The 14742-nt window shown below is 41.3% G+C and overlaps 1 protein-coding gene across 2 annotated transcripts in view; it reads right to left on the reverse strand.

Annotated features, from left to right (window-relative positions):
• Positions 1 to 14742, reverse strand: part of SORCS3 (sortilin related VPS10 domain containing receptor 3) — a 592738-nt gene that overhangs the window by 165604 nt on the left and 412392 nt on the right. The gene's annotated exons all lie outside the window — the stretch shown is intronic.

Below are 14742 nucleotides of genomic sequence, written 5' to 3' on the forward strand. Positions count from 1 at the left end.
AAACATTCATGCACTAAAGAGGTCACATAATCCACTCTCCAGCAAGTTCTTGCTTGGTCTATTTACTCTTATTTTAAATATCATTCTAAGATGGGCTTTCTGGTTTTCCAGTCCTCAACAGGTAATAAGTGGCAAGTTAGAAAGAAAAGGTAGAATTTAAAATTGTGAGAGGGGTGCCTGGGTGGCTCAGTTGGTTGAGCATCTGACTCTAGATTTCAGCTCAGGTCATGATCCCAGGGTCATGGGGTCAAGCTCTGCGTTGAGCAGGGAACCTGCTTGTACTCTCTCTCTCCCTTTCCCTCTACCCCTCTCCCCTGCTTATTCTCTCTCTCTCTCTCTCAAAAAAAAAAAAAAAAAAAAAAACTAAACTAAATAAATAAAATAAATAAAATAGAAATTTAAAACAGTGAGCATCAATAGCTGATACCCAGATAGCAAGAAAAATAGAAAAAACCTATGAAAAACAGACCTAAGAACTTAAAACCCAATGCTTCTCCCTGGCCCTGGCCCTTGGGCCATTCATTACTCTATTAGAGGGCCATTCATTACTCTATTGACATCTACCCTAAAGGGAGAACAGAAAACAGGAATCAGGGGGGGGAAATGGCATCAATGCCACTCTGTTTAAGAAAGTAGGTTGCAAATGCTATATGTTAGGAAAAATAAAATGATTTTTATTTGTTCAAATGAAATGATTATGTTTTGAATGCCCAAAGCTGTTACTTAAAAATCTCACTTATGATCATCAAAATACTGTATTTTAGTTTTTGCTCACCTCAGTTGATCCTAAGGGAAACTTCTAAGGTAAAGAGAGCAGGTATCATTAGCTGGTTTGACCAAAGGGAAACTGAGGCACAGCAAAGTTGATGTTTGTCTAAGATCACAAAGGGATGAGGCCAGAACTAGAAAGACTTATTGATTCCTCAGCCAAGAGCAAGTCATGTCCTTTTGGCTCTTCTCCCTTTTGCTTTCCATGTCCTTCGTATCCAATGGTCTCCTTGTCCCCTTTCTTCTCCAGCTAACTCTCACCCTTCCTTCAAAGCTCACTAGGCTCACCCCTCTGGCAGCCCTTCCACTCTTCATGTTGCTGAAGAGTCCTCTATCTGCTTCCATAGCATCTGTACATTGGTAGTTCTCAATGTTGGCTGCTCATGAGAGCCACTGGAAGAGCTTTAAATATCTGGATGTCCGGGCCCCTCCCCAGACCAATGAAATAAAAATCCTTTGGAGATAATGAGGAAAAAGCTAATAAAAACAAGATAAAAGGGGCCAGCCAGATGTCCAAGGCTGGATACTCCCTTTGCATACTTTTGGCTTCTGTAATCTTGCTTGCCTCCTGTGTCCACCAACTGCCCAGATAGCAACACTGATAAAAGCCCCTTCCCCTTTTTCTTTTTCCTCTCAACCCTCTACCATCTCAGCCATAAAAGAAGGCCGATGCCAAGGTTCGGGGCTCAGCCTTTGGAGGTGACTCCGCTGGGTCAACACTGGTGTGCAATAAATAGTCTTTTCCTGATTTCCCTAGTGTGTGTGGCTTGTCTCTTCCTGGGCACCGAGCATTTGCTGTAACAATAAGATGATGGCATCGGTAGTTTTTTTTAAAGCTCCCAAGTGACTTCTATGTATAGCCAAGTGTTAGAACCACTGCTTTGCATGGCTCAGTCATATCACTTATGTCATTGCACTTGCCTGCTGTACTTGGATATAAATTTTAACAAAGTAGAACCCTATCTATTTATCTTGGAATCCTTGGCACTTTTGTGCTGAGTATATATCAGGGGCTACCAATGTGCTTATTAAATTAATATATTATTCATTTAAAAAGCAATCCAGTCTACTATGATAATGCCAAAATTACAATGTGAAACTCACATTGAGTCATACAAACAGAGGGCTGAGGTCATACAAACAGAGGGCTGAAGCTATCAGAATGGACTTTATGGACACCTGCTCTGTTTTACAGTCTCCCTTTCTGTTTACAAGCAAGTTGGTATTGTCAGGATAAGAGGATTCTCAGGTATTCTTCTGTCATTCCCCCAAGGTCAAGGGCAGGGTAGAATGGACAGAATTGGAACCTGGTTCCAATGACCAAGCCTAACTGGTTATCAAGTGCTATTCTATACCAAAAGAAAAGCCCTTGTCTCTTAGGAGCTTAAAAGAATGCAAACACCACCAATAAAAAACCAGAAACCATTCCCTAGTTCAGGATTTCTCACTCCCTCCTATCTATCTAAAACCTTATCTTTTAAGGTTGAAATTGAATCACCTCCTGGAAGCTTTCCCTGGTCACTCTAGCTCACATTGATTTAACTCCTTTGGACTTCTACAGAATTCAGAATCTGGATCATATATCCTCTAGCATTTGTATTTTGATTAAGTTTTTGCTTCCCTAGAGCAGACCTCTGCAGTCTTGGCTATCTTAGTACCCCTATAACCTTTCCATCTTTTATAGAACTATTCTACCCAACTCAAGCCATGTGCTTTGTCCAGGGTCATCAATTACAGCAGCCCACCCATCTGAACCCCCAGGATGGTATATGATCCAGCATGATCATGAGGCATCCTGGCTGTGGTGATTGGAACATGTCAGGACAACTTAGAGGACTTCCTCAGAATTTCTCTAACTGGAGCTCATTAGAAAGAATAGCTTTTCTTCTCTACTCACCAAGTCAAGACTGTTGAGAGAAAATTGTCTAGTCTGATAGGGAGAATAGGTCTAAAGGGATGATGTGGATATAATACAGAAAGATTGGCATTGTGACAAGGAGTCTCATAGAGAGATAGGGATAGAAAGGATGATAAGAGGACAGTGGTTGAGACAAAGACAGACAGAGGTTCAGAAAGAGACAGAGTAGACCAAAATGGCAGCACAGGAGACTCCTGAGTGCCCTTCCTCCCAGGTACACACTGGGTGTAGCTATATATGGAGCAATTCTCTCTGAAAGATACCCAGAAACTAGCTGAGTGATTCCCACACACTGGATGAATGAGAAAACACCCACACTGAAATGGGGAGAAAAGGCTAAGATACACTCTCACCATGAACCCCACCTCTGGCACAGTGACAGATAATCAGGAGCAAAGGGTTTGGCCTCCATATTTAGCATCACAACTTTTAAGGCTTGCATCAGAGGGATGGGGCCCCAAAATGCCTAGCTCTGAAAGCCAGTGGGGCTTGTGTCCAGGAGACTATAGCAAACAAAGAAGCAATTCTTCCTGTGCAAGAGCAATCATTGAAGCTATTGCCCTAGGGCTCAGTGCACCTTCCCCCAGTCTTTCCCTGAAAGTGGTTTATCTGCATACTTTAAAAGCTGCTGCCTGAGGGCTAGGCTTCTAATTTATCAGGCTTTGAGGGGCTGTGACCCTCCTCACAGACTGAGGAAGCCCACTGATACCTCTCCCGTCTTCTCCCTACAGCCCATTCCTAGTTGCCAGTAGCTCCCTGGAAGGAGCTGTGCTACTGGAAGGACCACACCCCAGCTTTTAGGGTTGCTGCCCAAGGGATGGGTCCCCAGATCACCTGGCTCTGATAGCCAACAGGGCTTCATTCATGAGTCCCAGAGGACTATAGCAAACAAAGAATCCATTCTTAACCATCTACTTCCCCAAGGTTCAGTGCAGAGGAAACAGGTCCAAAACACCCATCTTCTACTCTTTCCCTGAAAGGGATTTATCTGCCTACCTTAAAGGCTACTGCCTGAGGGCCAGGCTTCTAATTTAGCAGGCATCTGGGAACTATCTGCAATCTTCCAAAGACTGGGGAAGCTGGCAGATACTTCTCCTACCATCTCCCTCAAACCTACTCCAATAATAAAACCAAGTCACCAGTATCTCTATGAAAGGAAGTTGTACACGTATGTGGCACCTCAGCTCTTGCAGTTGTCACATGAGGGATGGGACCCTGGATCACCTGATGCTAGTAGTAAATGGGTCTTGCATTCCTGAGGCACTAAGGACTGTAGCAAGCAAAGAAATAGTTATTAATGGACATAGCAGCACCCTTACCCCCTGCAGCTACACACCTAGGCCTAGCACTGAGGGAGATGGCAAAAAGGCCCACCTCCCAGTTTCTCCCTGGAAGTGGCTTATCTACATACTTTTCCAACTTGTGCCTCAGGAACCAGCTTCTCATAAGCCTGTATCTAGACGTTGACTGTAATCCTCAAGTTTGAGATACTGACAGGACTTGGGACACTCATGACTACTAAAAGCCATTAAGAACAAAGGAGGCCTGGACAAACACAAAGTTGAGAGACAGCTAAGAGCTCAGTCAGGCAGGTCAATGAGGTTCATCTCCTACATGAGGTCACTCTGTCAAGACTGGAAAAAGTGGCTGTTTTATCTAATGCTCAGAAACCAATACAAAGAGTCAAGGAAAATGAAAAACAAACAAACAACAACAACAACAACAAAAACAGAAATATATGTTTCAAACAAAAGAACAAGATAAACCTCTGGAAACTGATCTTAAAGAAATGGAGATAATAATCTACCTAATAGAGAGCTTAAAGTAATGGTCATAAAAATGCTTAACTGAGGTCAGAAGAACAATGCATGAAAACAGTGACAATTTCAACAGATAGAAATATTAAAAATTACCAAACAGAAATCATGGATCTGAAGAATACAATAATTGAATTAAACAACTGAATAGAAGGGTTCAATAAGAGACAAGATCAAGTATAAGAAAAAAAAAAAATCAGTGAACTCTAAGATAGAAGTGGACTTCCTCCAAAGGAGCAAAAAAGAAAAAAGAATTAAAAAGAGTGCATACAGTTTAAGGGACTTATGAGAAAACATACAATGAACAAATGTTCTTGTTATAGGGTTCCAGAAGATTTGAAGAAATACTGGCTGAAAACTTCCCTAACTTGGTGAAGGTAATAGGCACCCAGACCTAGGAAGCCCAGAGAGTTCCAAAAACAATGAAACCAAGGAGAACCACATAAGACACATTTACAATTAATGAAACCAAGGAGAACCACATAAGACATATTACAATTAAATTATCAAAATTTAAACACAAGTAGAGAATCTTAAAACCATCAAGAGAAAAACAACTTGTTATACCCAAGGGAATCTTGGTAGGACTATCAACAGATTTTCAGCAGAAGTTAGCAGGGCAGAAGGGTGTGGGATGATATATTCAAAGCACTAAACAAATAAAAACCTTGTCAACCAACCAAGAATACCCAGCAAAACTGTACTGCAGAATTAATGGAGACATAAAGAGTTTTCTAGACAAACAAAAGATGAAGGAGGAAATCCCCATAGATTAGTCTTACAAGAAATGTTAAAAGAGGTTCTTCGAGCTGACATAAAAGGATGCTAATTAGTAACAGGAAAACAAACAAACAAAAAAGTATAAAACTCACTGGTAAAGGTAAATGTATAGTTAAATTCAGAATACTTTAATGGTGGTGGATAAATCACTGATAAGTCTAGTAGGAAGTTTAAAAGACAAAATATTAAATTGACTATAATTAACTTTTTAATGGATATACATGTAAATAAATGCAAATTGTGACATCAAAACATAAAATGTAGAGGTCCGGGATTCACACAAATAGAGAAATGCACTTAGAGACAAATGGCAGTTAGATGCATCTGAAGGTACTTCAGTCTGAATCCATTTGTGTGATGGTTAATTTTGTGTGTCAACTTGATTGGGTCATGAAGTGCCCAGACACTTTGGTTAAATATTATTATTGATGTGTCTTCTAGGATGTTTCTGATAAAACTAACATCTGAATCAGTAGACTGAGGAAAACAGATTGCCCTCCCTATATGAGTGGGCCTCCTCTAATCTGTTGGAGGCCTGAATAGAACAAAAGAAGGAGTAAAGGAGAATTCACTTACCCTACCTGAATGTTTTCTAGCCCCAAAACTGGTCTTCTTCTGAACTCAGATAGGAATTTAGAGCATTAACTCTGCTGGTCCTTAGGCTTTCAGACTTATACTGGAACTACACCACTAACTCTGTGAATCTACACTTGCAGGTGGCAGACTCTGGGACTTCTCAGCCTCCATAATCACATGAGCCAATTACTTCTAATAAATCTCTTTCTCCCTGTCTTCTCCCCCCATCCTCCTGTTGGTCTATTTGCATATACTATTGTCTCTTCTATATCCTATTGGTCTGTTTCTCTGGACAGCCCTGACTAATAAAATGTTTCTTAGTCCCATTCCAGCACTGCAGCCTGTTTATCCACATAAGGCCATAGCATACCCGTGTGAATGTGTTTCTATATTCGCTTAAGGCATCAATTTCAAAGAGAATGATTCTTAATATACAACCTATCAGACACTGAGTTTCCCAAGGACAGGGACCTTAATTATCTTTCTCTAATATTTACCACCACACACAGCTCAGGATTAGGCATACATTCCGATTAAATGATGGGGATACGAAATTTGTACTTCAGAGCTGCTTTGTCTCTGGATCCACAAGAGAAGAGATTAAGCTGCTCAGCAGGCCAGAGATGCAGCAGAGAAGGTTGGGTGCTGAGGATAAGGAGAATACACCTGCCCTTTTCCAGCACACAGAGGAATGCTACCGCCCACCTTCTGCAGTACTGTTGGCATTAGCCTGGGGTTTCTCCACACTAACACTGTTGATATTTTCGGCTGGATAATTCTTCATTGTGGGGCTGTCTTATGCACTGCAGGAAATTTAGCAGAATCCCTGGCCTATACTAGATGCAGTAGCATATCCCTACCAGCCTGAAAATGAGAATTGTCTCTAGACACTGCCTACTATCCCCTGGGGTCAAAACTGCCCCGAGTTGAGAACGAGAACCAGTGTCTTACCTGGACTCACTCAACTGATGCCTGGACTCTATCTCCCCTGCTAAAAAGGCAGCAAACAAACAAAACAAACAAACCAACCAACCACGCAGAGATCTCCCTTCCACACTTAGACCTAACACTGCTGATATGCCCATGAACTATCACTATTCTGGGCTACACCACTTTATCAGGAAATTCTCTGACATTCATCAGGTAGAAACAATCAAGTTCCTAATCTTAAAGTCCCCCCCCCCCCCGCCAAAGCCCCCATTTTTAAAAACCAAATGTAAGAAAAGTGCAAACAAATACAGCAAGCAAAGAAATACAAGATGCAGATATTTGATAATTTTTCTGGGGGGTAGGCAGAAGTTGTAAGGGATAAACCTGTGGAAATTTGGGGGAAAGCGCATACAGTAATAAGGATAAATGCTAATGGACATTGAGACCATTCACATGTCAGTCATTGTGTTCAGTGTTTTACATGCATTGTCGCAATTAATCCTCAAGATGATCTTTAAGGAAGGTACCATTCATTGAATTTCCATCCTTGGTAGGATGGGGATAATAAGAGAGATTAAATAACATACTTAAAGTCACACGATAGATAGTCACAATTGATAGACACTGAGAGTACCGTGTGTCAGGTTCTGTTTTACATGTAAATGCTGATCTTTAATTCTCACACCATTCCTATGAGTCTTGAACCATTCTTCTCCATATTTTCCATATTAAAAAGGTACATTCAGGCATTGAGAGATTAAACAACTCGCCAAAAGGCACACAGTTTAGTAAACTGCAAAACCAGGGCTCAGTCAGGCAAGTAGCTTTGAGCCAGGAGTTTAACCTCTCCTGTAAGCTGCCTCTCCTGGCTGGTGAGAGGTTTGCCTGCAGCCATCTCTCCTAGAATCAAGGACCAGAACCATCTTGCCCCATTGTCTCCACACCTCCCATATGGAGGTCCTCAGTAGCAGCTTTGTAGGAAATAGAAATGCACTCTATACATTTTCAATACAGCATCTCAGAAAATGTTCATTCTAGACTACATGAACCTGAAGCTCCCCCCCCCCCCCCCCATTGGTGATAATCAGTAAGAAGGAAATTCTGGGAACAGAACAAGGAGGCTGGGCCAATAACAGAGAAGTAATAAATGGAGATCTTTGCAGAAGCCTGAGAAAGATAAATACAGCTGAGGAAAAGAAAATTTGGTGTTTGGGTCTGAGTCTACTGTAGGTCTATGCAAATGGAATGAGCCAAGACATATATAAAAGGGACCGTGAAATTGCCATGAGTACAGGGGAGGGGATGAGAGGCATGCTTGCTCAGGTAGGCCAAGAGGGTTAGTGATTACCCCGACCCCTCTTCCATCACAAACACACAAGCCCCTTCACATTTCCAGGAATAACATGAGGCCAGGATGGATAGAAAGGCCAGGACCCATATCCAATGCAGAACCAGCCATAGGACACATCAAGTTCCCTGTGCTGAATGGCTACAACAAAGTAAAAATGAATTTTCATGTATGCCATTGAAGTTACATGGAAGGAAACTACCAAAGATTTCTAAAATGTATCAGATAATAAAGAGAAATTACACATGGGTGGATTACTATTAATGCTAAGTCATCAATAGTGCCTTATTTAGTGATATGTATTCCTGGTTTTAATGAGGTGACTATAAAACAATCAAAATTTTTTTTTACATTTATTTATTTTTGAGAGACAGAGAGTGAGCATGGGAGGGGCAGAGAGAGAGGGAAACACAGAATCAGAAGCTCCAGGTTCCGAGCTGTCAGCACAGAGCCCGACATGGGGCTCTAACCCACAAACTGTGAGATCATGACCTGAGCCAAAGTCAGACGTTTAACTGACTGAGCCACCCAGCCGCCCCTATAAAACAGAATTTAAAAGAACAAAACAGACTTAAGGTATCAAGAATATGTATGAGTCTATGAAAATCCTTATAAATATTTAAAAATTCCCTAATGGTTAATTCTCTTTTCACAAGGTTTTCCTGAAACTTAACACCCATGATTGGGGAAAAACTAATCTTTTCCAGGGGATTTTCCCATTCTTCCTCAAAAGGGAAATAATATCAGGCCCTTTTCCACAAGCTCCCCACCCCATTTTGCACAGATGTGCCAATAATGACTTGTAGTTTCTACATCTGTGAAATGGGAAGATCATAATGCTGACTTCACACAGTTATAGGATTAAATGAGCTAAGTGGTAAACACTTAGAACAGTGTCTGGCACAAAAAAGCATTCTTTGCAGTTTGAAGGGCAGGATAAACTAATATGCTTTCCTGCCTACCTTCTTCCTTCCCTTGGACTTCAGTTCTACATCTGTTGAGCACTTAATAATGCAACATTGTGCCAGGCACTGGATATGAGAAGTCGCTGCTATGGAGTTCAGTTTAAGCACCTTTCCCCCTCTTCAGATGGATTATACACCACAAACCTGGGGATCAACCCTTGATCGAGGTTCTTTGAACAGCACGTTCTCCTCTCCAGTGTAGAAACCATAAAGAATTGCAATTGTTTTGTTCTAGCTGTGGGACACAATCCTTGACCTCTCAGGCTTCTGCTGGATCTTCTATTGGCATTTTCCATCACAGTGTTTGGCAAATGGTAGATCATCAATATGTATTTGATGAATGGATGATTACAACACTTTTATTTAGTCAGACAAATTATATACGGCCCTCTGTAAGCCTGGAGCTCACGTTTGGGTCTCAAAGACAAACCTTTCTTAAGGCCAAAAGAGATCTCATTTTCTTTCCTGTGCCCCAGATAATGTTTATCAAGTGGATTGCTCAACTGGTGTTAAAAAGGAGAAAAAAATCTATACAGATGTGAATAATGTGGGAGGTGATTTCCTCCTGGGGCTATTCAGCCCAGCCTCTCATAACATAGCTGCTGTCATGGGGAAGTGGGAGCACTAGACTTCTGTGCATTTTTCTCTCCTTGTGGATGAGAATCCCACAGCAAAATCTTCACCAGAAAAACAAAAACAAAAACAAAAACAAAAACAAAAACAAAAACAAAAACAAAAACTGGGGATGCATGAGGGAGGTATTAAGGGTAAAACAGTGATCTGGTTGATGAGGGACCAATAAGGCAAGCTGGGGGCCAAGCACAAACTAGCATACCCCCTCCCCTCACCCACGGGGGTGGGGGGGGTGGCGGGGAGGGGCTATGTGTGATATTCCTCAAGAGCAACTGGCTGTGCAAGGACAGAGGGCAGAAAACAAATGGTTAAACTGATAAGAGTCTCCATCAGTTTACAAATGCCTTAGTACAATTACAAGAAAAGGACAATCTTATCAATCACCTTATTTCCAGGAACTCCCCACTGTCTTAATGTTAATGCTTTGCTAGAGGGAAAAACAACCTTAGTTTGACAACAGCCATGCCTCCAGTAATCTATGAATCTTCTTTAGCATATAGAAATACCTTTAAGAAATTTCCTAGACTTTACCTCCCCCAACTCCATAGTACATAAGCAGTCACTCTTCACAATCCCAGTGCAGCTCTTTCTGCCCATGGGTCCTGTCTCCATGTTTTAACAAAATCACTTTTTAGCACCAAAGACATCTTCAATAATTCTTTCTTGGCCGTTGGCTCTGAACCCCACCATCACTACAAAACCCCATCAAGTCAAAGTACAAATGCTTTATGAACTGATCAGCTAGCCACTTAAATTTACAAAACACTCTTATCTCAACAGATTTCTCCAATTCACACCACATTCTCCCCCTTTGTCTTTGCTCAAGCCACCTCTCCAGTGAAATATTTCTTCCATCCCACTCTGGGCCCTGTGGATGGCCCACCTCAATACCTCTTTCCAGGAAAGCTCCTGACCCTGGCTGAATATTATAACCTCTTGGGAAACTTTCTAAAAATACTAGACACCAATGCACAGGCCCTACCCCAAGAATTCTGGCTTAACTGGTCTGGAGCAATGAACTTCTCACAATTCAACAACATCAGAACCTTCTCCTTAAAACAGATGCTGGGACTCCACCCTCAGAACTTCTGATTCGAGAGTGGGGCCCAAGAATCTGTATTTTTAGGAAATACATAGATGATATCACAATATGGCCAGGCATCACACTATGAGAACTACTAGCCTGGAGAACAGTGCAGGATCAATAGCTTATAGAATCAATAGCTTTTAGGCATTCCCAGGTGATAAGAATGTGCACTCAGAGCTGAGAATCATTCATTAGAGCTCAAAACACCGCCTCCATGAACTCAGCCTGAAACAGTCGCTTCCTTTGACGTGTCAGAGCAGGAATTTGGAATCAGACTGTGAGGTGCTATTTTTACAAGAACCACAGTTAGTACATGTACTAACTGTGGAATCATAGACCATTTACTTAACCTTTCTGTGCCTCAATTTTCTCATCTGCACAACAGGGAGATAATAATAGCACCCGTCTCATTATTTTTACAAGAACCAAATGAATTAAATGCATGTAGAACATTTTTAAGAGACAGAGGCATGTATTTAACATTTAACATTATATATAATGCTTACTATTATGGTGCTCCCATTATCTTAAGTACAATTAATATTTATTGAGTGCCTAATGGACCAAGAATTTTACTACCAATTTAATGTTATCTCACTTAATCCTTAAACAAACTTTCGTGACTGGTCATATAATTTTTTTTTTTTTTCAGATGAGGAAATGGAAGATTTTGAGATGTGAAATTACCCAACTGTTGGTACAGGGTGAGAAAGAGATAGAGCCTGGATTCAAACATGGTCTGTCTTACTCCATCTTCAGTTATTCGTGGGCCTGAATTTTTTCTTTCTTGATTGTACTAACCTCAAAGACAGGCTCTAGATATGATCAAATCATGCTTTCCATTGGTGCCTAGCAGTGTGCCTTGCTCTTCGCTTATTAAATATAAGTAGAGTAGATGAATAAATACACAAATTACAACAACAATAACCCTAGCAGTGTGTTTAGGATAAATGTTTAAAATAGCTCCATAATATGGTGAAGCAGATTCCATTCATTTAATTAATCTCTAGGCAATTAAATGAATAAAGTCTTCATTTTACATTATTATGCTGCTATTTTCACCATTTATCCTCAAAGCAATATTGGACCTGTCAAACACAGTCATCTGTGATTTGCCTGACAAATGTGATCTGGCTGTGAAAATGCCAGAGCTGCAAAAACAGGGATCTCATCCAGCTCAAATGAACATGGCTCCCCTAGTGGGCACATTGGGAGCTTGCCTTCTAAATCAGCAATAATCCCTGTCTCCTCCCAGATTCACAGATTTCTAGGGGTACACTCCCATGTCCAAACTATATGGCTCCATCCCTTGTCTATAGCTGATTAGACTAGGGATAGACAGCACCCCCCAACCCAAGCTGGGTCAAAGACATTTGTTTCCCAAACTCTGGGATTGATTGGAGAGAGTACACATAAGACTTAGGAACAATTCATCTTGGACACTTCTAGCTGCTCTGCAAGAAAGAACAGAGGAACAGAGATAAGAGAAAAAGAGGACTCTGTGAGATCTGGAATAGACTCCCTTCTAAGATCTGAATGCATTTATTTTCTTGGATCCTAATGATTCATTTATTGCCATTCATTCTCTCTCTCCCTCTCCCTCTCTCTCCCTCTCTCTCTCTCTCTCCCTCCCTCCCTCCTTCCCTCCCCATCTCTCTCTCATTAAACTAGCTCAAGGTAGTTACTGTTTCTTGCAACCAGAGAGTCATTACGAATATACTTGTTAAAAGCTGTTCAGTGTATATTGAGCCTTCTCATTATGCTTGGATTCACTACTATCTCCTCAGCATTCTGGTCCTCCCAGCAGAAAGGGCCACTGACCACTAGATCAGCGTCTTTCAACCTAGGGGTTGTGACCCATTAGTAGGTCACTTTAATACACTTTATGAAGTGTATTTAGTGGATCACAAGTCCTTTTTTTTTTTTTTTTTTAATCAAATAGAATGAAATGGGATAGAAAATATCAGAGAGCATCTCATGTGGGAGACTAAGTATTTTTCATGTCAATTTAAGATGCAATAAAAAGACTTAGGTTTATAATGGGTCATAAGCATAACACTGCCTACTAGATAAGCAGTTAAAAAATAAGGAAAAACAATACGGTCTAATTCAATATATTTTTTAAGTTCTAGATGTTTGGAACTGAATATAGCAGTCACATGAATAGTTTCAGGACAAGGCATACGCACACCAAGAGGTCACTCCAATCAAACAAAGAGGTTGAACATAACTGAAGAATTTCAGTGAAGCATAGCCAACACCATGCTACACGCTGGCAGTGGTAATGTGAGGCTGAGCTTTGGTCATTGGTGATTCTGTTAACACAGTGACAATGCATGAGGCTTTATCTAAATACAACTGAACAACTGGCCTACTCAAAATATGACCAGTAATCCCTTGGCAAGTACTTCCTAAATACCTACTATGTGTGAGCATTCAGTGAGTTACCAGACAGCCTACCACGTGGCTGTTTGTGTGGCCACAGTCTGGCAGAGCTCTAGGGAACAGCCATATACTTCCAAACAAGATAATGTCACATGACAGCTCAAAAAAGACAAATGTTGGGGTGCCTGGGTGGCTCATGTGGTTAAGCATCCGACTTCAGCTCAGGTCATGATCTCATGGTTTGTGGGTTCATGCCCTGCATCGGGCTTTGTGCTGACAGCTCGGAGCCTGGAGCCTGTTTCCGATTCTGTGTCTCCCTCTCTCTCTGCCCCTAACCCACTCGCATTCTGTCTCTGTCTCTCTCAAAAATAAATAAACATTAAAAAATTTAAAAAAATGTTCATCATATATTAATCCATAAAACAGACCAAGCACATTGCAACACTTGCAGAGTGGTTAGAGAGAATGGGTCAAGTCCTTTATCCTAGACATCTGACTTTGGAACTGCCATTCTCAGACCCCACTACCTATTTCCTGAGAGTATACTATTCCTTTCATAGGTATTTATGGAATGATATATAAAGGAAACTTTGGAAAGCATGCTAGATCACAAAGGGTTTCACAGAGATGGGAAGACAAAGGCTAGGCTTGAAGAATGTGTGGGATTGAAAAGTCAGGGAGAAGAAAGAGGTAAAATGCATGATGCAAGGTACAGTGGGGCAAATGGACATGCTGTAGGGGTGGAATGTTGGCCAGAGGTCACAAGAGATCACTTTGGAGACAGAATAAGAAGGACCTCGAAGGCCACGAAAAGCCACCATCCCACGAATTACGGATCGGGTCCTGGAAACTCAAGTCTGGAATATTCCCTCCATTTAGGTTGCATCAGTGAAAAAAAAATCCTGTTTCTGAAGGTATATCCATTCTATTTCTTCAGAAATAAAGCATATAAATGTAACTTCTGTAAACTGGTTTATTTAGAAAAGTCCAGGCTTTTTAAAATTTTGCTTTCTCCTTTTGTTGTTGTTGTTTTGGGGATGTGCTTAAAACACTATAACTTGGAGCAAGCGTGAGCCCCAAATCACAGTATTTGTGGAGACCCTCTCACTCCGTCCTTCACCAATGGCCTGAGTCAATACCCATGGCCACTCAGGTGGGATGCAAACCAAAGCACAAGAAATGCAAACTCTGAGTGAGAGTAGTGCACACCAACTGTGCCAAGCCACCCAAACTCTGCCATGAGAGAAGAGTGAAGGAAGACATCCTGGTTGGCAGGAATTTTATAAACACTTGGATTAGGAAGGAACACCTGCCTATCATCCCCATGGTCACATGACAGCGTTGCTTCTCGGCAAAGCACCACACCAAGTAACTTGTCCCACTATTCCCACACAAGTACTGAGCACCAGCTACGAGTCCAGTACTAAAATCATAATGGCAGAAGATGCCAAGCTGAGTAAGATGAGGCTCCATGGCTGATACGGGAAAAGAGGCAGGCAGATATTCATATGAAAATGTAGCAGGGTGGTATGGGA

This window comes from Panthera onca, chromosome D2 (genome assembly GCF_046562875.1).
Source record: "Panthera onca isolate mPanOnc1 chromosome D2, mPanOnc1 haplotype 2, whole genome shotgun sequence".
NCBI classification, from domain to species: Eukaryota; Metazoa; Chordata; class Mammalia; order Carnivora; family Felidae; genus Panthera; species Panthera onca.